Here is a 23,488-nt window from a genome sequence, read left to right on the forward strand (position 1 = left end):
CAACTGGCCTGGGGTTTGATTTGCACCTGTATTCAACTATGTAAGCTTATTTATAGTTTTAATGATTGATCTTCCATTTCTGCATTTAATATTCTAATACTAAACAAATTGGTTTGTGTAGTTAAAATTACTGTGACTATTCTTTCTCAATTAATAAAGGTCAATTAGATTTTGCCTGCTTACGCTGTGATTGTCTTTTACGTAGAACAAAAGCGAGGCAGTTTCTCTTTGGGTTCTTCGATACTGCCTTCTGGGCTCTCTCTCGGTTTCACTTCTGTTTCTCTTCAGAGCAAACTTCCTTTGGGGTTCCTAGTGACTTCCTGCTAACTCAGTTTTCTCCCTTTAAAAATCACGTTGCAGAGATCTACACAAGTGTAAGTTTTGAATAATATTTAGTATTACCATATTATGTCTCCCTTCACACCCTGCTCCCCACCTACTAGCCATAAGCCTGAATTTTTAGTGATAGAATCTTAAATTATAGATATCAGAAAACCGAGGGAGGAGCCTTCAGGGGCTGGGGGAATATTCTTGGTATCCAGAAGCCACACCACGTAACCTCTACTTTTAATTCCTAAACATAATACTGGTGAAATAAAAGTCTCCTAAGTAGATGCAAATAGTCACAAATATAGATAGGAGAAAGTCTGGCTTTAAATGCTTCCAGAGTACTACAGGAACTAAGGGCTATTTTACTTCTCATTTTAAGTGCTTTATAGGTCACTGAAAACCTCTCCTACCAATTAACTGAGTAACCTTTCTGTAATAAGATCTCACCTTGTCTCAATTTTTCCTTCCATAAAATGAAAATACTACTACCTGCTGCTATTTATAGGATAATCAAGATAAAAAACCTTTGGGTAGGAGTAAAGTATAATTTTTAGCTGTGGTTCCCTTCTAGGGGAAACTAGCATTCCTTGTGTGGAAAAAGGAAATAGAGCTTTGCTTTTAGTTTGTGCTACAATAGCTTGTGGTTCCTGCGTACCAGGCAAGCTTGATACCTTCCAGTGGCTTTATAGGAAGGTGTATTCTTGCCAGGCAGGCTCTCTGACCACCCAGCAGTGGGAATACTTGTTCTTGAAGTTGAAAATTCATCATGGACCACCTGTTCTCTCATGTGTTTTAAGGGTTCAGTAGATATCGTGATGCAGATACAACAACCAGTAGGAAATGAAACCATCAGTTTCCAGGTTTGCAACCTAACTGAGGTCATCACTGGAGCGACAGCACATTATAAATAGTTAGGCCATGGGCTCTTGGCCTGACTGCTGAGATTCACAGTCCGGGTACACCATTTGTTAGCTGTGTGACCTGGGGCAAGTCACTGAACCACTGTGCATCCCAGTTTCACCGTTATAAGCTGAAAATGAGAGCAACTACCTTACAGAATTGTCATGAGGATCAAATGAATTAGCATATGTGAAGTCCTTAGGACAAGGTGAGCATAGTATACATGTTTGTTAAATAGTAATAATTGAAAAATTAATAATTAACTATGGGAAAAGAGAGGGAAAGTTTGAATATGAACCAGATTCCTGAGGAAGTATAGTTGTAAAAGATTTTTTAAATGAAAAACACCAATATATCAACCTTTATTGATGCTTGTAATGAAACATAGCCCTGTGTTCTTTGAGTTTACAAGAAGAAAGAAAATTTATATTAGAGACATTTACTGTAGAGTACTTCTGAATGTAATAAAAACGAACATAAAGTATTTTAAACTTGTTGATAATTCTCATATTACTCTCATATCTTTTATCTGAATAAGATAATTTCCAATTTTACATGCCTATTATTGTGCCACATAGACTACAAATGCCCAGTAAATCCATAGACGTTCATGGCCACTCATGCAGAAATGAAATATTTAACTACAAAAATATCTTGTATTTGGGAAGCTATTTGCTGACATCTCTTCCTCTGATATTTGGAGAGCATGCAAAGTGATTTATGCACAGAAACTTGAAGGAAATGCTCCCATAGTGACTTACAGAATATTTTGAGAATACTGCTAATACATATTTTAAAAGTGCTCTCTACTGTGAAGTTTTTCCTTTTTTTTTTTTTTATCATGTAGAAGCACATTGGGCAAACTAATCCTCTGGAGAAACTCCTTAGCTCATCTCATCAAAAACAATAAGAGGATATGGATGTCCATTTTTTATAAGAAAGCAGACAAAATGTGCTGTGTATTAATTATGGTTATTAATTTAACTTTTGTTAAAGGAAAGATTAATTATAATGCTTTTCTTATAGAACAGCCCTTCATTACTTTTTAACTAACACTAAACATTTGCGTAGTAGAAAATTATTGTGGTTTAATAAGAGCAGTTATTAAAGACAGCTAAGCATTTGTTTTGTATTTAAAACTAACTAGAGGTGTCTCTTTTTGTAAGAAAGCAAGACATATGGAAGTTCATACACGTAAAAGTGGTGAACCAGAGGGTGACAGCTTGTGTTCCAAGGGTTTCCCCCCCAAAAAAATGGATTTCTTTAAATACTAGCTCTCTTGTTACATGGCAGACCAATCTTCTCAACAAAGTGTAGTGGGCAAAGAAATCTAAACCTTCCATGTAAGGTGTCCCTGCTGATTAAACTGCAATTATGTGTGAAGCTATGACATAAGTCAATGGGAAATTGTTATTTACCAAAACTTAATTTGCATATTACATGTACAGAATGAGATGAAGAAAGTTCATTCCACATTCCTTTAAAATCGAATTTTCAAGACAGAATGTTAGGATGTGCTGAAGAACTTACAGTTCCTGGTGGGAAAGTGATGTGTCTAAGGTTGTACCTCTGGGCACAAGTACTATTAGTGGTAGAAAGCTACATGAACTTCAGTGTCCAGATATGGGGTGGGGAGGGTTATGTGATTAGATGATGTGTTTATTTTTTTGCACGCTAAAAAAAATTGATGTTGAAATTTTGGTGAAATGATTAATAAATTACCATTTTGACAGGTTGTATGGTGAAAACAATTTCTCACCTGGCTGAGAGAGACCTCATTAGAACCCAGCAATATGATCACAGTTAACATTATTAATGGTAGCTGAACTAAACCACATAGCTGTGGGCTAGCACAGTTAAATTTTACCTTATCAAGTGATAATTCATTCTATTCCATGTGGTTGTGAAATTTCTAATTTTTCTTTAGCTTCATTCCAAGGCTAGTGTAGAATTCCTCCAGTACTCACAAGACCACCTCAGCTCTTGAAGAGATTTTAATTGGCACACCTAAACAAGGAAAGTAGAACTATATGTCTGAAAAGGGGATATTAGACACCAGTATTATTTTATGTTTTGTGTAGGGCTTAATAAGAATCTATTCTCTTTTGAGGCACATACGCTTATGGTCGCCATATTTTGCAACCCCAGATCAGAATACATGGTCTTAGGGGCACCTGGGTGGCTCAGTCAGGTGAGCGGCCGACTTCTGCTGAGGTCATGATCTCACAGCTCCTGAGTTCGAGCCCCGCATCGGGCTCTGTGCCGAAAGCTCAGAGCCTGGAGCCTGCTTCAGATTCTGTGTCTCCCTCCCTCTCTGCCCCCTAACCCACTCATATTCTGTCTCTGTCTCTCTCAAAAATAAATAAACATTTTAAAAAATTTTTTAAAAAGAATACATGGTCTTAAAATATGATTGTCAGCTTGTTTCCAGGCACAATAGAAACTGTGAATATCTAATTTGGATGCTAAAAATAAAATTTCTAGATAGACTCTTATCCATAATCATTTTGTTATATTCTTTCAGAGAATGGACGTATTATACATGTTAGGCCTAAAGGTAATTACTATAAGATTAATTTCATTTGCTGGTAATGTTGAATTATTAGGACAATAGTAAGTTAAAAAATTATGAAGTTTGGCTCCAGCTTTTTCCCACGATCGATACTTAATGTTTTCAGAAATTGTTTAAGACATTCTAGATTGTTTTGAGTTTGTTTCTCCACCTAGTTTTTTTAGAATGTCATTTGATTACTTTACAATTGGATCAGATTCATACTACGTTTATGAAGTAGAATAAAGAATGGAATTGCGGATTGGTAATCATTACACTGTCCAAAGTATTCCACTGAAACATGACTAAAAATGAGAAGAATGAGAAAACCTAAAACAGTAGAAATCATTTGACCATTTGCTTTTCTTCAGGACTAAGGCTAATGTTATAAGTAGGGCTATACACATGGCAACTGGACTACTATTTCCTTTTTTGTAATGTTTATTTGTTTATTTACTTACTTCCTTAAAGAGTGGGGGAGAGTCAGAGAGATGAGTAAGAGAATCCCAAGCAGGCTGCATGCTCAGCACAGAACCCGAGATGGGGCTGTATGTCACGACTGTGAGATCATGACCTGAGCTGAAATCAAGGGTTGGACACTCACCCGACACAGCCACCCGCGCCCCTGGACTGCTGTTTCTCAATGAAATTGATTATTATATGAATTGTTATGTATGTACTCATTGTGGTAAATTTTATTATTGTTTTTAATTATTCATTCTCCATTTCCCTTAAATATCCGCACCATTGCCATGAGATAATGCCTTCGTATCAGGGGACTCTTCTTCCCTGCCTCATTTTTATTTGTTATTTGTGTTTTGTTTTGTTTTGTTTTGTTTTGTCTGAAAGCTTTTTATCTCATTGTTATTTGAGATGGCCATATGATTTGCTTTGGCCAATGAAGCGAGCAGTAGTTCTGTATGCCACAATGATTGAAGAGCCACTGTGTGTTAAGGTTCTTGCTCTCCTTTTCCTCTGTCAGAAGAACAAACAGTATGTCAGGGCACCTGGCTGGCTCAGTCGGTAGAGCATGCAACTCTTGATCTCAGGGTTGTGAGAGTTCAAGCCCCACATTGACTGTGGAGCCTACTTAAAAAAAAAAAAAAAGCGTACCACAGCTGGGGGTTGCTCTTTCAGTCTGGGTCTTTGAATATGGATGGTGCATGAAAAGACAGTGGCAAAATTTGCAACCAACCCACACAGGCAAAACTTTGTGGTTATTTTGGAATGATTTATTACTGCAGCAAAACAAATTCTTAAATACATGTGGAATTTTCTTTTAAATATCATTGGAGCCAGTCTCCAAGATAGTCCCTACTGATAATGATTCTTGTCTCCTGGGGTTTATTCTGTGTGTACCCCCTTCCACAATTTAATAGGGTTGATCTGTGTAACCTATGGGATATTGCAAAAAAAAAAAAAAAAGAATGTGACTATGTCATAGAAAATATTACCATGTACATTTTGCTCATTCTTGGTTCACTCATTATGGTGGAAGCCAGCTGCCATGTCATGAGGACACTCAAGCAGCCCTATGTGAAAATGGACAGAGGCCCCCTGACAGTAGTCAGCACCTGCTTGCCAGTCATGGAGATGAGTCATCTTGGAAGCCCAACCTCCAGCCCAGGCCGACATCTTGACTGCAGTCCTATGAGAGACTCTGAGCCAGAACCACCCAGCTATATTGCTCCTAACCCACAGAATTTCTGATGCACAGAAACTGTGGCATAACGAATGCTTATTTTTTTCTTCAATCACTAAAGTTTTCATGTAATTTGTTACACGACAGTAAATAATAAAAATAATGTCTCAGGAGACTTCCCCTTCTGGGTGTATGGCAGTGCTTTCCAGCAGATCAGTGCTTCAGCCAAGAACAAGCCTACCATCATACGGAAGACATCTCTCTAAAGGCAGAACCGAAGAACCGCTCAGGCAAAAGACTAGAAATGCCAGGATTCTAAAGAGAAGGGGAAAATGAATTTGCACTATTCAGCCAACCTTTCCCTAGAAGAATTAGCTGATCCTGGGCACAGAGCAAAGGTGTGAGAACCTAGTCTTCCTTGAGCAGAGAAGGCAAGAAAACTGGGGAAGCTTTTGGTGGTGTTGCAGTAGTAGAAAGGCTTAAGAGTCATAGATCCTAGAGACAGGGATGAAAGAGAACTGAGCCTGACACATAGCCATTTTTCTCTCAAGGCATTTGTCAGCATTTAAAGTTGTGTAGGGCAACAGGCTAAGTGGCCATACAGAAATTTTCTATAAAGCAGAGTGGAGTTGTTGGCAGTCTGTGAGGTGCAGGTGACAAAGGTTAAGGGCCAATACCTGTAAGGAAAGGAGCTCTGGTAGACCACTAGGCTCTCCATTGGAATTCCTGGAAGACTGTGCCTAAAGAATTGAAGCAAACCCAAGATTGAGGGCATGCTACCAAAACTTCCACACAGACTCAACTCTGTTCAGCAACTAAATGGATTAAGGTGATAGATAAAGCCTCTATTTTATCTTCCTAGCTGAGAAAGACAAAATCATCAAGAGCCTCTGCCATTTTGTGTGAAAGTGGTATTCAACTTAAAAAATTACCATGCATATTAAAAAATCCAAGAGAAAAGGCATGCAATAAAAGGAGAGTCCAAATGATCCAAATATTTGAATTAGACAAGAGAGTGGCAGCAGGAGAGAGCTCTGTGGAGGGAACTGGCCTAAGGACTTTAAAAGGATTTTTCTTCTCTCCGGCTCTGTAAAACTCCTCTGTCGCCACCCTGTGCAAAGTGTGTCCCCTCCTCCAGGACGATGACCGCAGCACTCAGTTTGATTTTCCTCAGAGCACTAACCACCATTTGAAATCCTTAAATTTATACATTTGTTTACTTGATTTTTGTTTGTGTCCACAATTAATATGTAAGTGCCATTTTCTCATACCTAGGGATCAAGGTATGATACTAGTTAAAAACACAGATTCCCTTGGGTGCCTGCGTGGCTCAGTCAATTGAGTGTCTGACTCTGGATTTTAGCTCAGGTCGTGATCCCAGGGTGGTGAGATCAAGCCTTGTGTCAGGCTCTGCCATGAGTGTGGAGCCTGCTTAAGATTCTCTCTCTCCCTCTCTCTCCCTCTCTCTCTCCCTCTGCCACTTTTGCGTGCCCTCTCTCTCTCTCTCTCAAAAAATAAAAATAATTAAAAAAAAATTAAAGCACAATATATATTCCAAGTCCCCAGTCCAGTCCTAATGGCTCTGCAACCTAAGCATCTATATTTTGGACAATCATTCCAAATGAAACTTATGCAAATATAAATTTAATAACCACTATCAAATGGTGGCTTTTCTTATTTTAAGGCATCTATTTTTCAAATTTGTTTTTTCTATGATTTAGATTTTATGTGAGCTAGGTAAAAAGGTTTAATCAAGTAATAACATGATTAAGGTAGATTAACAGAAAAATTCAGAAGTTTAAATTGAGATGAATCATAAAATAGTGGGCCATTCAGCTTTCTTCCCAGAGCTTTAAAATGCTATGAATTAGATCACAATAAAAATAGATTATTTACATACTGCTGCCTTCTGATAAATGCAGGATACTTATTAATTCTTTTATAGGACATTTTCATAACATATTCGAGTTTTATTTTGGGATGACAGATAAAAGGGTGTTAGAAGTACATAGTGGTGGATCTAATTCTCAAATAAGCCACTGATACTGTAAAACAGAAGTTTCACATGCCCTTTTCCTTTTTGGAGAGTTTTTTTTTTTCTCTTTTTTTATGTTTTTGCTAAATTCAATTTTCTGAGAAATAACTATGTGCTAAGTATTGGTAAACTCCAGTGAATAAAGCGAGACTCATAACTGTTCCCAAAGAGTTTACATTCTAATGCAGGGACAGACAATAATCAATAAAATCACAAATAAATACAGTTATAAGTTGACTTCATTTATAGCGAATTGTCTAATTTTTTTTATGAACTTCATCTGACAAAAGTGAATCCAAAATAATCAGGGCTTTCCATTACCACAGAAATTACTACAGGGATTGTCAGCTCCGTATTTTGTTTTGACTTGGTTTAATATTTATCTCCTAAAAGTGTCATGTTTCTCTCTCTGTCACATAATTTATCTGTAAGAACATCTGTTGTGTGTGTGTGTAACGTCTCTGAAAAGATTAATTTGACAAAAGGCTTTGAAAATAGCTAAAAACAGCAATGAGCCTGTAGGGCATGATCAGCCAGTGATGTGGTTAGAAATGGTCACACTATTCCTCAAGGGTCTTACGGGTTGAACATGTTACCCTGTTGGAGACTGAAGTAAGAGTCTTATTTTTTGTTCTGGGTATTTCCGGATTCTATTAGCTTTTCCAAATGGGGAATTTCACCAGTCAATTTAAAGCAGGTCTTCTGAAAATAAGGTGACAGGATCCTCTCATGGGTGAAGGGGTCACTGTTTGTGTCTGAACTGCAAAACATAGTTAAGAGAAAGCTTACAGCCTTCTGTGAACTTGAGCAACCAGCCTATGGAATTTCAACCCTAGCAAAGGTATGAACTTATTTAAATTCTGTAGAAGCAATGACTTGTATTTTTAAAAATATGCATCCTGTTTGTTTATCAAATGTGAAAATTAGGAGACTCGGCCTTGTTTATATCTTAATTCCCTTCCCTAAGAATAAACATACTAACTGGAGGAGGCAGGTACACCTGAATGATGACGGGTGTGCGTAAGCACGCTAGGGTGATGATCCGTCTCTGAACCAATCACCTGGTGACCATCTGACCCCATTTCACATCCACCCACACTGTTTGTACCAAGAAACACACCCCTTCACTTACCCTGCTCAGCACACACATCCTAAATGTTAAGTTATGGATATTTAGGAAAAGCACTAGGAGGGTACATGATATTTCTGTGTCAGCTAAGACAAAAGATTTGACACATCCCGTCAGATGGCATTGACTCGAGTGTTCTGGGCTGCCTCAGATAATGTGATGTGAAGGCAACAGTAAAAGCGAGGTGGGGGAGAAGTCGAGTTTTACAAATCCACAATTAAAAAAGAATTTGAACCTGTCAAAACACCTTTCCAACTTTCTCATATCCTGCTCCCTAAGTTTTGACCGCAGAGGAAAATCAGCTGGAGAGATACGTTCCACTGTCTGTTGTTTGTAGTGGGTGCGGGTAATCAGGATCTGGCCATTTGTATCTCTCCCTATTATGTACAGTGCAGCATTTGTATAATTTATTTCTTCATACATATTTCATTATTATTAATCATCATAAATAAGTAAGTTGCATCTTTTAATGACATAGGGGTTGAAGAAATAGACTGTGTCAGTGTGTGACAGTGCTGCACAGTCATCATTAGGGGGATTTATTATTTTGGAAAAAAGCAAGTTGAAAGACTCAGCTCAGTAGTCAAAAGTGCAATTTAAGGTTTATTGTGCAAAAACGGAAAGTGGAAACAGTTCTTCTGAAACTGTTTAACATACATGTAATTCAAACAACCTTCTTTACAAGGCCTTCAGTGCATTCATGCTGGTACAACAAAGTTCTCGGCCCAAGTTATTCCTTTCAAGCTTCATAGTTTAAGCGCAACATGAACACCTTGGCCATAGAAACCCACTGAAGCAGCAAACACTGAGCTCAGTATCTCCCCTTGCAATAGCAGGATTCCGGGAAGCCTCCTTTTGCTCCCTTCAGAGGCAATTAATGGTTTTGAATACACCTGGAGATTATTAATTCTAGGAGCAACCTCCAAGCTGCAGGTCACATTTCACTTTGGTCTGGTAAGAAACCAACTAAAAGGGGGATTTAAAAACGGAGGCAGTTTTTACTCTAATATTTTTGCCTGCAAACTGTTCTAGCTTCCTTTGGCAAAGAAATAAAAATTTCCAGTCTAGGGAACTTCAATGTATCACATGAATATTACATTTTTACCTCAATTTAGCCATTTCAAACAGAAAAAAAAAAAAAAAAAGGAGAGAGAGAGAGAGCTCAAAGAAGAGCCCGTGCCAGGCAGGGTGGTTTGGTTCTCCGGAGCTTACCTGGAGTGATGGCCACGGTGGAAAGAGGGCCAGTGCACATCAAGGCACGCACTCTTTTCAAGGCTGCTCTATGATCACTGACTCGTAATCCCACACGCTCAGCATGGTCTCAGGTACTTTTGATTTCTGGTTTGGGTCATAATTGAAGAATGGACAGAATATATCATCAGTTTTGTAAGGTGACTTCAAACTCTTTAAAAAAATGGCCCTCTCACTTAAAATTTAAATACATATTTCTTGCTGCACTGTGTAATAGGGTTTACTCTAAATCAATGCTCTCAACCCTGGCTGCACATTAAAATCTCTAAGGGAGGTTTTAAAACAGTTGGGAATGTCCAGTCACGCCCAGTATCTGATTTTAATTGATCTGAGGTGAGGCTTAGAAAAATTTTGAAAGCTTTTCAGATGAGTCTAATATGCAGCCGGGGTTGAGAACAACTAAATACTCAGAGAAATATGGAAATTATCATGATTATTTTTCTAAGTATATGTCATGTTTTACTTTATGAGACTGAGGAAGGGCATTCACTGATATATTGCAACATCTTGAATCTCAGTTTGGAAAGTTTTGAGAGAGTGATTTTTTTTTTTTTTGCATATTTTTCCCTTATTCTCTCCCTTTCTTAGTGTTTTGTTTTCTTTTTCCCTGTCTCTCCAACACACACACACGCACACACAGGCATACACAAACTTTTCTGGTGTCATAATGTACCTTTTGTTTTTCCCCTGAGAATATATTATCTATGAAAGTGCCTTATACTTCTCTTGGGATTACCAAAAATTTTATTCTTTTCTCTTGAGATAACCAAAAATGTGTAGATTAATTACATCATGTAATTAATTGTAATCTAATGTAGATTAATTGTATCATGTAATTAATCAAGAGACAGGGAAAAATTTCCTATCTTATGACAAAAGTAGATGGAGATTGACATTTTTAAAAAACAGTACCACACACGATAAAGATATTCCTGTCTAGAGGGAAGTAAGGAATTGAGGTAAATATCAAAACAATACAAAAATATTTATTTACCTAAATAATGATACAGGGTTATACTGAACATGGGTACTTTTATTTTGGTAAATTACTGTATTTTTCAGCAAATTAAATGACCAAAAGTGATATTGATAGCCAAAGCAAAGTGAAGGGTGAGATAATGTCTGGTTCATATTGAAGGAGAAAAAATTAACCTAGAATTGGAGAGAAGGAAAATCCCTTGGAAGTCAAGTCGACGTGCTTGCATCTTACAAATAAGGAAACAACCTATGAGAATTAACAGTTTTTCTCTTGTCATTGCTTTGAAGCGCTTCTATTAAGAGCAAAGTCAGGGGGCTTCTCTAACAGACAAAAGTAAAACTCAAAAGTTAGAGTTTACAATTAAGTGATTTAGTCTATTCCGACTCCAAATTAAAGGCTATCCAAATTGCTCTGTTACTAAATTGTATACCTATGATAGGTTTTATACTGAATAAGGAAAAAGTGAATATAGATATTTGAGGATGTTAATACCAACAAAATTAGAAGTATTTGAAAATTTTACAGCCCGTGATGTATGAGTGTTACCATGTAATTATCTGGAGCTCTGCACCTTGAAATAGAGTGAAGGTAAGTGCCTGTGATTAGGCCCCATTATACCTACTAAACCTATTACGACAGATCTGATCACGAAATGGGTTTATAGTAATGAATACTTTTATCAAAAAATGCATACTAAAAGTAAATATTTGATTTAAAAACTATAATGGTAAAATACATTTAATCATATATATGTTAAATAAATAGATTCTATCCTCTCACAAATACTAAAATAAAAGCAAGTGATGTTTGATATACGATCATATGCTGATTTTTTTCCCCTTTCATTAATACTAAATGCTCAAGAGTGTGGTACTATATTTCATCCTCTAATTGAACGTTTTAATGTCCAAATGACAGAAACTTCAAATATATTGTTACCATAGTGAACATTATTTAAAATATTTTAAACACCATGCATATCCAGGCAGAGGCTTTTATTCAACACCATGAATAAAAGATACATTCATATTTGCCAGTGAGATTTGGGCAAAGAAGATTAAAACTGCTAAAAGACATTGTTTATTGGTGCTCCAGAATATAACCAGAAATACTTAAAAGACCCTAATCAAATGGTCTTCATCTTGGAGGGCCAAATAAGATGTCCAAATAAGGTTGAAAGTTTCCCCCATTCTCCCCAGACAAAAATACTGAAATACCCTGGGAAATTCTGGGCTTAATTGGTGTGTGGCACTTAGTCATGAATTATTTACATGGATCCTTGTAATAACCTAGGTGTGGACACAGCACCAGAGCCTTCTGAGAGTCCTTCAGATTGAGGTAGAAATGGCTCAGCAGTCTTGGTTCATTTGGTTTGCAATAGAACCTCGAGCCCACTCTGGGAGAATCCCAACAGCCCACGGGAGGGCTGGAATGAGCCAGGCTTCCGGCAGGAATTGCATCAGAGTCACCGAGAGACAGGGCTTTGGGATTCTACAGATCTGATGCCTAGTTTGCACCCTAGTTTCCTTACTACTAGGCTTTAAGGTAGTGGCTGAATAACTTAATCTTCCTACAACTTGGTTTTTTAGTCTATTAAAGAATAACAGTGACGTCCATTTTACAAGGTTATTGTTAGGAAGAAATGAGATCATCCAAGTAAAGGGCTTTCGCGCAGTGTCAGGCTCATAGTCAATGCACAACAATTTTACTCTGTCAACAAAGGCTTCTATGAGTCAGTGGGGTAGGCTACATAATCTTTGGGCCCCGGTGGAAAATAAAATTGTGGGCTCCCTTGTGCAAGCAGTAGGAAAAATTGCCATTAAATATAAAGTCTTTTCTTTCTTTAGTGATCTCTTTTTTGATGCATCATGGCTTTTTCTTTTTGTTTTTGCAATTTATTGTTCTAAGTAAGAAAAAAAATTCAAATTTTAAATTTTTTGCATCCATTTTTTTATATTGTGAAATGAGTTTTAAATGAAAATATAAGCACATTTAACTAGCATCTGGATTCACTAAAGTTACACCATTCATATTTCACAGCTCATGCATGTGTATGCGTGTTCTGTTCTTACTGAAAAGTAGATGTTGTACAAAACTAACACAATGTTTTTTACTTCATTTCTTAATATGTGCACTTCTACCAATACTCTCCACCTTTGTCCGGAGGAAGGAAGGACCGAATGGAAAAAGAACTATGGATTTCCCTTTTTTTCCCTTTACTTATATGCATCATTTTCTGTATAACTGATAGGCTAGGAAAATAACATGAGTAAGAAAGAACATAATAGGGTTCCTTGGTAATTCTTACCTCACAGAACACCGTCGTTCTTTGTGGCTTTGAGGCAAGTTCTGGCTTGAATGGAAAGCGTGGCCTCTTAGGGCTCTCAGCTTCCCACTTAGTCATGGCTGTAACACACTTACCTTGTAATAACTTTAAGTCGTATTGAACATCCACACATTAGGTCCATCAGAATTCTGTGCTCATGGGGCATCACAAACACAACATGACAAGGGGCAGCAAAGAAAAGAGAACATATATATGGAGTGTGTTTCCTCTGCTCATGTACACACCATTGTCCCATTGCCTTTCAGTTAGAAAGCACAAACTCAAAGAGAAAATTATGAATTTCTAGTTGGTGACAGTGGAGTGTTAAACCAGAAAGGAGGCCAAGTGCAGTTGCACAGGTTTTGCACCATGAAGCCAGCCAGCCCTGTGGATCAGGCATGGTTTTACATGCTAAGATTCTGGGCTGAACACTACAGGCCATGCTGTTGCCTCAGCAGACTTATAAGGAAATGAAGAGATAAGTAAAGAAAATTCAGAGAGTGACAAGTATAATTAAGGAAGTAAAATAGGAAAATGTTGGTTGTCTTGCAGATCAGTAATCAGATGGGCATTTTAGATAGGGTGATTAATAAAGACTTCTGGGGAGCTGACGGTTGAGAGAGATCTGCATGAGAAAAGGTGCTAGACACAGAAAGATCTGGGGAGTAAAGTTCCTAGTAGAAACAACAAGCACTGTGTTTTTAAGGGGAGAACAAAGTTGCTACTCAAGGTGCTAAGTGCAGCCTGCCAGTATCTGGAATGAGCCCCAGTCCTCTGGCACTCTGTGGCTCAAATTGTGCTTCCAGGACCAGCACCATCAGCATCACCTTGGAAACTATTTGCAAATGCAGGAATTTTGTCACCTTCCCTAGACCTACGGAACAGAAGTCTCCATTTTTATTATATTTAATTTTTAAAATTTTTAAGTATTTATTTTTGAGAGAGAGAGAGAGAAAGAGAGACAGAGCATGAGCGGGGGACGGGCAGAGAGAGGGAGACACAGAATCTGAAACAGGCTCCAAAATATGAGCTGTCAGCACAGAGCCCGATGTGGGGCTCGAACCCACAAACTCTGGGATCATGACCTGAGCTGAAGTCAGACGCTTCACTGACTGAGCCACCCAGGTTCCCCCTAAAGTCTCCATTTTTAGCAAGATCCCCAAGTGTTATATATGCACACTGAAGTTTGAGAGGCGTTGAGTTAGAGGATCAGTGTGGCTGAAATCTAATGAATCACTGAAACAACCTGAGAAAGTCCAGGCTAGATCTCACAGGCTTTATCAACCGGAAAAAAAGGAGTTTAGGCTTTGTTCTAAGTGTGACGGAAACTGTGGGAGACCTTGAAAGAGGAGTGCAGTTGGGGACAATGAGGGTTTTCGAGGTTGAGAGCCACTAGAAAAAATAAAGAGGTACTAAACGAGATGTGGGAACAATTTACCACTTTCCAGTTGCCCTGGTGTTTCTCACTGGTGGCAAAGTCATGGAATAGCCATGTAGCTCACCAAACGGTCTTGGTCCCACGCGCAGACCTCCAACAAAACAGCACGTTGTGCCACTGTGTTGTATTGTTCCACATTTATATTTCTCCCTCTACTAGCCAAAACTTCCTCCACAGCAAAAAATCACAGTTTGCACCCTAATATTTATTGGAAATACAATAAATGTGCCTTGATTTGAGTCGATTGAAAAAGTGTGAGTTAAAGAAACAGATGATCTAGGCATTCTTACAGGCTGCTAATCTCTCTTCAGCTCTCCTTCATTTTCTCATACTTTGAGCACATCAATTTAAATAATGGCAAGAATAGGAAAAAATGCTGAAATGTTTGAATGTACAACTCTTTAGCTGAATAAGAATATATTTTTAATTTGTAACAGCTTTTTGTTTTTATTTTACTTTTTTAAGTTTATTTATTTATTTTGAGAGAGAGCAGAAGCTGGGGAGGCACAGAGAGAGGGAGAGAGAGAGAATCCCAAGCAGGCTCCACACCATCAGTGAAGAGCCCAATGTGGGGCTCAGACTCACAAACCATGAGATCATGACCTATGCTGAAACCAAGAGTCAGATACTTAACTGACTGAGCCACCCAGGCGGCCCTGTTAAAGCTTTTTAAATGAGACTCCTTATAAATCATTGATTCTGTTTCAGCACCAAGCATTTGTTCCCTAAGATGTGTTACAAGAGCTCAGGAGGACAGTCTTGCCAGGGTGGCCCATACACAAACCATGCAAGTGACAGATCTTCCCTGTCATCCTCCTGGGCTTAGACCTATTGTCAGAACACCTTACCATCTTGTTGGGCTTCAGGCTCCTGAACTCAGAACTCATCCTTGTCTAGAAAGTTAAGGGGGCTGTACTGCTGTTACTCCCACCTCTACCCTTGAAAACCTGACCTCCCTTTGTCCTAGTGAGGCTCAGGGTTCTATCTACTATGTTCAGTTGTTTCTGCTAGTGGTTAAAAGATGTCCCCTTATAATCAAAGTTGCAATCCTGTTTACACCCCTACAAGACAATATTTAAGAAGAATTCATTACTGGGGCCCCTGGATGGTTTAGTCAGTTGAGCATCTGACTCTAGATTTCGACTCAGGTCATGATCCCAGGGTCATGGGATCAATCCCCGATTTGGCCCTGAGTTGGAGCCTCCCAGGATTCATTCATTCTCTCCCTCTCTCTCTCTCTCTCTATTTCTGTGTGTGTGTGTGTGTGTGTCTGTCTGTCTCTCCACCTGTCACTCTCCCCTGTTCATGTGCTCTTTCTCTCTAGAATAAAATTTAAAAAAATTAATTACTTTTTTTAAGGAAATATGACAATTCTTATATTTCTTTTTGCTTCATTGACATGTCAAGGCTTTCTGGCATTCCTGTTTGCCTTAACTAAAATAGGATTACAGTATTTTTTGAATTGGTAAATCATGGTTCACTTAGACAGTCTGTATCACACTGTACTGTCAGCTTTTATTAAATCTAATTTGATTTGATTGCTGCCGGCATAAAAAGAACAAAAAAATGTTGCCTATCAATTTGTTGAGTCTCATTTCTCTTGTTTGCATTAATGTAAAGTATACTAACTTTAAAGCTGAATTTAAGTTTGAATCACTCTCTAAAATACCAGGCTCCCTTTTCATCATCAACGAAAGGTTGGTTTGTCGGCATGGATTCACTCTTGAGCACATAATCATTTTAGTAACCTGTGAGTAAGTGTCAAACATTATGTGCTGGAACAGGGTGTCAACTGTGGCTAGTTTAACAGATGCTTCTCTGCTCCAGACATCCATCATCTCTCTAGCTGTATATTCGCCAAAGGGCCCACAGTTTCTAGTCCTTTCTATTCCAGTCACTAGATACAGTAAACATATTTCTTGCGGAGATTTTATCAATGTCGGATTATAAACACAAAATTCCTTGGGCAGAAGATAGTCTTTCAGGTGGTTAAGAGTTTTCTTTATCTGCACATGTATAAATAGAAAAATGATTGAGACTTCTTGCCATCCAGCCATCCAAGGAGTTACCTCTGCTTTCTGATGATAATCTGACTCCTCAACATTTTATACATCAGGCTCAAGTTAGAGAATTATAATGTGAATCTATGAGTACTAAACTACCAGGAAAAAGTAACAGGCATCAGAAAATTAACCAACCTCACCTTGCTGTGTATACTGTCTGGGCAAAATCCTGATTGAATGAAAACCATTGTGTCTCATTTACTTATACAGCAACTACTCTAAGTGCTTTTAAATTTGTCTCTGCATCTGGTGTGACTTGTTAAGCGACTGGGCTTCTAATCCTTTACTGAGAAATTTTACTGCTGAGACCATTTAACCTCACGCTAGATTCTGAAATGTGTCTTTTCCTTTGGAGGGAAAAGAGGAGCAGTTACAAGATGTGCTCTGAATGGAGGCTGGCTCAAGTCCCCTGACTTGCTGCCTGGATTCCTGCCTTCATGCCTGAATCCCTGCTGTGACTGGAATTGCTTTCCCTGAACCTGGTTCTCTCTACTGGGGCTTCCCTAGCCCATTGCCCCATCAAGCCTATCCCAGTCTACACCTGCCCCATCACCTGCCCCACCGCCTAGCAAATGCTGCCGTTTCCCCTTGAGTGCTCATGTGCCCATGTGGATTTCAGATGATCTGGTTCCTAGATTTAGATCCATCTCTTTACCTGACAGTACTTACATCTCACCTATCTCTTGCAGATCTAGGCTAGTCTTTAGTCTAATAGCTTCACTTCCTCACACTAAAACCACCAACCCCTGGCCTTTCTCCGATAGTCCCCTGGCCTCCTTTGGACCATATGGATATGATAGGATTTTTGTGGTTAGATTCTGTTTTGGCCCGGGCTATTGCTGCTTGTGGCTGAATTATGATAGGGTTGAGAGAGTCTGAGAAGCCTGGTTGTTGGCATACTATAATCCTTGACAAAAATTATTAATCTTGGAAGACTTTATCTCTTTCTGATAGCATATACCAGCACATAAATCATTCCATAGAGTATGTAATAAAATTGATATGAAATCTGAATAATAATTTCTATTTTGGACACTAGCTATGTACCAAGTATTTTATAAACATTGTTATATACATATAATGTCTTCAGCCTCAGTAGATTCCTATGAGGTAGGTGTTATTTCTCACACTGTACAGAGGAGACCCAGAGATATTGAAACACACACCAAGGCTTAACCAGTAAGTGCAGGAAACAATATTTGGTCCTTGGAGTGTAAGTCCAAAGTGCATGTTTTTAACCACTCACGAAGTTATACATGTGTTTAAAGATAGTCTGTATTTCAGATTTATTAATGGTTTATATTGCCTTCTACTTCAATAATATTGCATTGATAGAATTTTACTGTAGATTGTATGCTTAAAAAAACAGATGTCTAATGGTAAAGTCATTAGACTTTAGGTTTAAAGTGATTTTATCTAATAAAACATCCCACTACTGTTATACCCAAGATACTGAAGATGAGGCCTGCACAGAAAAGGACAGTAGTAGGATTATTTTTCCAATTGAAATACCAAACACTTCTTCAAACTACTGGAAACAAAAATAGTTGGAGTGGTGAACATGTTTTGTTTGTTTTTGTTTTTAATTTTAAAAGCATTGTTGCCTTTATAGAAAAAAAATAGAGCCAGCTTACATTTCAATAACAATAAAGACAGAAATGAAGGCCCAAGAAGAAATAGAGGTGAATGGCAGAAATCAAGCACCATAGCTAGTCCTAGAAGCCAAGAGGAAAGCGTAGTTTGTGGCATTATGTCGTTTGGTTTTTGTTTTTTGTCTCAAAAAGGAAAGCATATACTTCTTAGACAGCCAATTAAACCAATCAGGTTTTTCTGATTTAGAAGTCATCATGAAGGCTCAAGTGGTTTTCTCTTATATTGATTAAAGAAGGACATCATGTTAAATCTTAAAGAGAGAAAAGATGAATCACCTTCAGTGAATACCTATCTGCGCATAATTTCCGGTGAGGTACTTTTACATTGCTTGAACACATCCTCCTCCAAAATCTCTCTCTATATATATACCTCTACACTAACACTTACTGGACTGACTTACCCTTTTGTTCCTCTGTCTTCTGTTAGACTACATACTTAAATACAGAGATTTCTTGGTCGTCTTTTCTTATCATTCATATGTCTGTCAAATGTCCACTTCCTGGATGGGAGGTTTCCTGATTACTGTTTCTAAAACGGCCATATTCCCACAAAGTCACCTGCTCATTTTGCTTTATTTTCTTCAGAGTTCTTATCACTTGCCTCAATTTATATTGACTTAGTTCTTGGTTTTCTCATTTACTTTCTGAATTTTTTTTTTACTCAAATGCAAGCTACCAGGACAGGGAAGTTGTCAGCCTTGTTCCAAAATGTATCTCCATCCCTCAGACAATGCCTAACATACAGTAAATGCTCAAGATAAATATTGAGTCATTGAATGAATGAAATGTTTTATACCTAACCCTGACATGAACCATGGTACCTAATAGATATTCTAAATATGTTTATGGAACTAAACTGAATTTCTGAAATTCTCTGGGCTCAAGGAGAGTAATTTTCTCAAGGTCACAAATGTAGTAAGTGGAGAACTTGAGAACATGAATCCAGGTGTATGCATACCTTGTGCAACAACTCAACAATGATTTAAAGAGCAGCAAGAATACAGTCCATGCATGTTGATTTCTGGTAATGCAGCTTATTAGATGGTGAGGTTTAGAGAATCTAGAGAGATGGACAGGTGATCTCAAATAAGTTTTATGCAATTATAGAATGGAAGTCAATTCCTAAGTTATTTCTTTGTGTAATTCAATGAGAGGAGTTCATAGGCCAACCAGATATGGGCGATGCAGAATTAATAGTCTGCTGTAGAAGTTGAAGAACTCAAAATGGGTGTTTTCCTTCATAGGGCCAGCCCACTTATACATGGGAGTGGGCCCAAGGGGTATCTTTTGGAAGGGTTATGTTTTCCCTAAAAGCCTTGTAACTGCTCCAGCCCTTGAAAAAAAAAGTGCTTGATTTAAAATGTTTTGTTGCTTCATTATACAACATGGAAAAGGCATTTAGTCCTGTGAAAAGTTTAATCACACATATTAATAATGGAAATGAGTTGACCAGAAACAAGTTTATATGTGCCCTGTGAAATGTTTAGTTCTTTTGAAAAGTATTTTATCATGGTTTCCAGTCAAGTTTAGTCGGCTGTAAAATGCAGCCAAAGTAGCTGAGTGAATTGACCTGTTGAATGAGATTTTTAGGGTTGTTTACCTGAATAACAATGTTTACCAAATATATATGGTATTAATTTTTATTAAGCTGCTACTTCTGACAATAATTAATAGCTAATGTCACCTGCTTCTGAAAGTCTGTTCCTAGTTAGACATGACAAAAAACACACATCAGCAGAGAATGACTCATGACTTCCTGGCATAGTGGAAATAACATATGCTACAGTCATCTCTGTTTCATAAAGTTGTTCTGAAAAGGATGTCGAGTAATACATGTGAAGCATCTACCTAACCCAGTGCTTCTCCAAAGTAAATGGGACTCAGGGAGTCTTCTATTATCTAGAGACAAGCTCCAAAATTGTGTGTCTTACATTGGCCCAAGCCAAAGCATTAATGGAGATTCAATCTTCATTTGTATCTCTTTGAGAACATGAAATGCGCCCTGATTCAGAGCTCACTGCATAGTCTCTTAAACCCCCTCTTGTTTCTTCCACACTTGTCATGTCCCCACAGCTTCTCTGTTACCCCTCAGCTCTCCTCATCCCTTAAATAACAATTTAAAAATGTTTTTCCATATGCAGTTTATGTCATTACTGGATTTACTTCATTTGTGATTTATGTCTACTAAATGCTAGGGCAAGTAGCCAGTTGCTTATAGGGAATTTCATTATGATGCACTCTTGCATAATGAAAGTAAATCAAGACATTCAGACTTCAATCCAAAACTGGGCCTGCTCTAGGGTTTCAGAGAATTCTATTTGAAGATTGGAGAATGAACTTATCCTGAGCTATTAGAGACTGGAATTCCCTTCTGGCCCATCAGATTCTTTCTGGCATTTTGACCCTGAGATTCATCATTCAAACTTGGTTTTGGTGTGTGGCCAAGGTAGTCACAGAGATAATTGGAGAGATCCTTTTGGGTTACAGAGAAGTCCAAGGTGGCTTAATGAATCTTGGCTATAATTTCTTTCTTCTTCAACTTTGAAGAGGAACAAGACTTGTCCTTCAAGTTGTGTTCTGCTTGCTGATGAAAAGCTTATACTGCACACAGAGGTGGAACACTTTCATACTCCAACTGATTTGCAGCTATAAATCCCAGCCCCTGTCCACTTTGCTATACACTTGTTCTAGGTACAAGCTTTCAAAGAAAGCAAGTCACATCACTTGAGGTCAGAGAATCTTCTCAAATAAACCCTCACCTAATCTCTGCCATTTCTCAGCTCTCAAGACCTAACAATTTTGTAGCATTTGTATTCCATGAGCTACCCACGACTTTAAGACTCTGCTCCTAACCCAGGCACGGTGTTGCCTGAAATTCTTTTTCTGGTAGGGAGTAGCCCACTGTGAGCAGCCCCAAACCCTGTTTGATTGTAAACCATAAGATGACAGCTATGTCCCAGGCCTTCCATTTCTGCAGAAGTATGGGGCAGCATCCCTAAACCAATTTGAGTAGCTCTGATACTATATGTTTTAGAGATCAAGGTTAAAATTAATTTTTGTTTCACAACTTCATAAGTGAATTTTGAAAGTTACAAGTAATATCATACAAATCTGGTTTTCTTCCTAAAAATACAGTCTTAAATACACATTTTCCCCCCAGAATAGAAATTCCACTATCTCTTTTGTACCTACCATGTCTCTCTAATGTTGAGGTTGTATTCTTAGGACCAAACACCTAATACTCAGACATTGGGTACCTTTTTTCCCTCAAAGTTCCAATAATAAGGTGGAGCATTTCTCTGGTTCAAGTATAGAAAATAATGTCTTAATCTGGTATGAAATTAAGCATATCACCTAAAAGTCAAACCTCTAAGAAATGCCCAAAATGTAAAAACTGGGACCCAGCAAGATCCCACCTTTCCCTTGGCAGCTTTATTGAGATACAATTGATATATAACATAATGTATAGTGTAAGTTTAAGGTGTATAATATATTGTGTATATATACATACACATAGTATATTTTATATATCAGAATGATGACCATAATGAAGTTAGTTAATGCATCCATACCTCAATTATAATTTTTTTGGTAGTGAGAACATTTAAGATCTACTCTGTTAGCAACTTTCAAGTATATAATACAGTATTGTTAACTGTAATCACCATGCTGTACATTAAATCCCCAGAACTTATTCATCTTATGACTGGAAGTTTGTAGCCATTGAGCAACATCTCCCAATTTCCCTCACCTCACCCCACCCCCCGCAACCCCTGGCAACCTCCATTATAGTCTCTGTTTCTTTAAGATGGACTTTTTTTTTATTCTACATGTAAGGAGATCGTACATATTCAGGATCCCTTTAATAGAGCTGTATTCAAAGAAACACAATAACATTCTCAAAAACTCTTTCCTTTGTCTTTATCTTGCACTCCATCACCTCCTTCTACCAGGAATCGGTATATATGTGTAGAAATGGAAATATGTGTATATATCCTTTTATATCACTACTTTATATTGTTCCTCAAAAAGCGAAATGATCCCTAACTCCTCTGCCATCAGAACAAGCGTGAAGTACATTGTCCTAAACCATTCACTTCCCAAGTCTGTAGTGCCCACATTCCTCTTGCACTGTTTCCTCCTCTTTTACTCCCCTCAGCACCTTTAGCTAAGGAACAGGAAGTGTTTGTTGTCACTCTCTGATGAAGGACAGAATTCCGTTCCCCCTCCCCCTCAGCCCATGATGGATCTGAAGTGTACCTCTTTTTCTGCTCTCTCTCCAGCCAGTGTCAACAATCTCATCATACACGCACACATGCACACACACACACGCACACACACAGGCACCCACGTATGCCTCACACATGCACGTGGCTTAGCTCCACTGCATCTCCGTAGTGCTGTCCTACTTCTTCTTTTTTGTCTCTGTCCTTTTTCCAGAGTTGGTCCATACTTTCCAGCTGTGTTTTCTTTGTTGATACTTGCAAAATAGATTGGAACTAGATTGGTTTAATATGAAAGGTTAGGATCAGTGATTTCCAAATCCAGCTCATTTTCAGAATCTCAGTGACAAGGTAAAAATGCACCTTGGTTCGGGGTGCCTGGGTGGCTCGGTCGGTTGAACATCTAACTTCGGCTAAGGTCACGATCTCACAGTTCGCGAGATTGAGCCCCACGTCAGGCTCTGTGCTGACAGCTCGGAGCCTGGATCCTGCTTTGGATTCTGTGTCTCCTCTCTCTGTCCCTCCCCTACTCACACTCTGTCTCTCATTTGAACATAAATAAACATTAAAAAATTAAAAAAAAAAAAAAAAAGAATGCACCTTGGCAGTTCTACTCTCCTTGAATACCAGGTCTGATGTGAAGGTGAGGTACCTGTAATTGAAAAAAAAAAAAAAAAAAAAAGACTCCACAGGTGATTATAATGGCCAAACCCAATGCCTTTTTATTTTAACTCCAAATAGCGTGAACAGGGACTGGAACTACCAGATGTTAATAAATATTATATCAATCACATAATTACTAATTAATTGATATTGTAGCAAATAGTAGTGATAGTTGGCAATACAATGTGACAGAGCCATAAGTTAAATATTCCTCATAACATGTTTCCTTATCACAAAAAATTGCAAGGAAATCTGGCTTAATCAGCAATAAACAAATTTACTTAAAGAAGGACTTCCCAGATCTTC

The sequence above is a fragment of the Lynx rufus genome, unplaced genomic scaffold, assembly GCF_022079265.1.
Source record: "Lynx rufus isolate CCGP_SWC_20201006 ecotype Redwood Valley unplaced genomic scaffold, mLynRuf1.p SCAF_4, whole genome shotgun sequence".
NCBI lineage: Eukaryota > Metazoa > Chordata > Mammalia > Carnivora > Felidae > Lynx > Lynx rufus.